The sequence below is a fragment of the Zea mays genome, chromosome 9, assembly GCF_902167145.1.
Source record: "Zea mays cultivar B73 chromosome 9, Zm-B73-REFERENCE-NAM-5.0, whole genome shotgun sequence".
Lineage (NCBI taxonomy): Eukaryota > Viridiplantae > Streptophyta > Magnoliopsida > Poales > Poaceae > Zea > Zea mays.
Window position 1 is genome coordinate 90,518,057 of NC_050104.1, and position 2,919 is coordinate 90,520,975.

A 2,919-nucleotide genomic window follows, 5' to 3' on the forward strand; every position below is an offset into this window, starting at 1 on the left:
CGCCGTGGATCCCGGGCTCGACTTGAGCCCCCTTGCCATCCTATCCACTGTCGCGTCTATATAAGCAAGCCATACCGCGCTTGCCCCTTGTATCTTGCATGTCGTTTGCCACTGTGAGCCTCGTCCTCGGTCCTCACCATCACCGGTCATTGGGAGATGTGAGGGCCGCCGCGATGGAGATCAAACTCGGCTGCAGCATAAGCCTTAGGGTCGTCTTGGGGAGCATCACTACATCACTGGAGGTGCGCCCGTGGTCGTGGAAGGGAGAATCGACTAAAGTGGCGGCCTCAATAGCTCACTGGAGCTATGCATCCGCGGTGGCACCGCTCTTCGTCGTGGCCGGGCCGCTCGGGTCTCCTTAGGCCATGTTCGTTTAAGCACTTCCCGGCCGGGAACAGGGACCAAACCCCGTGGACCTCCCTTGTCTGGAAAGAAGCCCAGCCCATGAAAAAACGTGCATTCGGTTAACCCCCGTATGGACCGTATCCCGGTATTTCCTCTTCGTTCCAGACTGGGAACCACGCCCGGTCCCTGCGGGGTGGAAAATATCCCACGCGAAGGAGCTGAGGCATCACAAATGAAGGGCACGAGGCGGCGGTGGCGGCGACGGCTCTCCGGCGTTGCTCTACCCTGCGTCCGTGTTCTTATAGGTCTGCTTCTTCCTCCCTAGGCTATTGAATCTCGCAATACGCTGGGTGGTCCTTGCAGCACAGTTGGAGCTTTCCGTTCGCACTGTTAGCTCCGTCCGATGAGGTCGCTCTGTTGGCCTCCAACGAGGGAGCTTTCTATTCCCTTGCAGAGCAGCAGGTGAGGTCACTCCGTCCTATTCATTGTCGTGTGATCTGATTGCCTCTCCTCTCCTGGCTGCCTGGGCGAGATGGCTAGATGGCGAAATCTTTGTCCTCTTCTCACCATGTTTATATCTGCCTCTGCGCTCTGTCTGCTTTATCGTCGCCGCCGCCGCGAGAAGCCCTTCCATGTGCATGTCGTCAAGCAGCAAAAAGCATTAATGACGAGCAAGATTGAGGACTGCTACTAAAATTCATGAGGTCACCGTATCTGAAATTTTGAATATGATATTGATTAGATTAATAGGCATATCTGAATACCGCCATAACATCCATCCAAAGTTGCACTAGTTGCTCCCTGTGTTATATATTTAGCATTTGGTTTTCTGCCTTAAACGACCTGAATCAATGCCATCTACCTATCAATTTATAAAAACGTCTGAAAGCATAGCCCTTCTCTTTTTCTTCCTTTCATTAATCACAAATCTGTATATGGTGTAGTAGTATTCTTTCTTTTTAATAGTAAATCTAACTTTACAGTGATTTAAGGTCTCTTCTCACTTGATTTTCTACCCCATCCAAGAATACCATGTGTACTTGTTCCACGGACACTATGTAGAAGTAGAATTTGTGTTGCATTTTTATTCAGACCATTGTCCTCTCATTTAACATATAAAGGCTCTAGGGCTTTCTACCACATGAAAACAATTTTAGCTAGGTGTGCTATTATATATGCATTTTGTTGTATTAAGAGAATAATTTACAGATTAGCTTTGGCCTGAACTCTTTTATGTTCTGACTATAGCATTGTTGGCACCCAAATGAGGTTCAATCGAATAATTTACAGTACCATTTTTTCCCACTGTATTTAGTTACTATTTCAAGGCCAACTGTATTTTAGTTACAGTGTTTTCAAGATTGTAGAAATTTGTAGCTGAAACTATCCACAGCATACTGTGAATTCACATCATTTCTGAAAACAATACTGATTAGGATCTTTCACTTCCATAATGCTCTGCAGGAGTGGCCCCTCTGGAGTTGTATGTGGAGTTGTAAACTCTCTTTTATCCTAGAAGAGTTTCTAAGGCGCGGTATAAGTCCATGATCATAGACTAAGAGAGGATTTGACTCTAATTACTATCCGTTTTATTTATGAAGTCCTATGAGAACATAGAGTATTTGCACATTGCTTTATTAGTTTATTAAAGTTAAAGATTGTATGTGATGAGTATGTATCAACTCTTGTTGGAAGTGTCTTGCAATTTCCAACCATATATTGTGTGTATATATATATATATATATATATATATATATATATTGTGTATATACAATGGAAGCTTGAAAATTGTGTGAACTTGAGTTGATCCCTGTCTAACCGAATGCATCATATGAGGCAGGGAATTAAGTTGATATGGAAATTATCCACCGAGAGGATAGAGTGTGCAGTCCGGGATCCACTTGAACCCCGAGTGGAAAAAATCAGCCTGGGGATTAAAACCCCAACAACCGAACATAGCCTTACCGGTGAGTATACCCTCCTTGTGTCTTCGTTGCGTTCTTCTCTACGTTTATCTGTTGCTCCCTCGGAGTTTGGGTCAACGGGGTTCTCGGGTGAATGCGACAGCCATGGAGCCACCTCGGATTATGTCCTGCCGCCGTGTGCCTTCGGTGGGGGGAGAAGACGAGTCTCTTGTCATCGATCCGGTAATGAACGAACCAGATTATCGGATTGTGACGCTTGGGATAGGTGTGATGGTGGCCGTAGATCTGTAATCGTATGCGTGAGATGATATCATCAGTTACTTTGAATCCTGACCATTGATCGGCCGATGGGTGATCGAGATTAGACGATCTCATACCGGTTGGACGAGTAATCTGAAGCCCTTGGATAGTGATCTCACGGCCCTAGCCAAACACAGGTGTTAGCCGCAGCACTTTTACTAAAGAAACCCCGAAGAATAGGATAATTAATTCGTAGTACACCTCTGTTTAAAGAACACTACTGTTTGGTCGTTTTTATTGTGGATCAGACCTTGGCTTTTCAAATAATAGTAGCCATCGTCCAGGGACATTAGTAACTCCTAGAATAAATCTAGAAAATGATTTCTAGTAGAAAAACAAATATAAAAAC

At 45.0% G+C, this 2,919-nt stretch overlaps 1 long non-coding RNA gene across 1 annotated transcript; it reads left to right on the plus strand.

The window, feature by feature from the left end:
• The first annotated feature begins 513 nt into the window (after positions 1-513).
• LOC111590177 (uncharacterized) lies at positions 514-2,062 on the plus strand. The gene is made up of 2 exons (XR_002749280.2): positions 514-650; positions 1,810-2,062. It is a non-coding gene; the product is annotated as an uncharacterized lncRNA (long non-coding RNA).
• Positions 2,063-2,919: the final 857 nt, after the last annotated feature.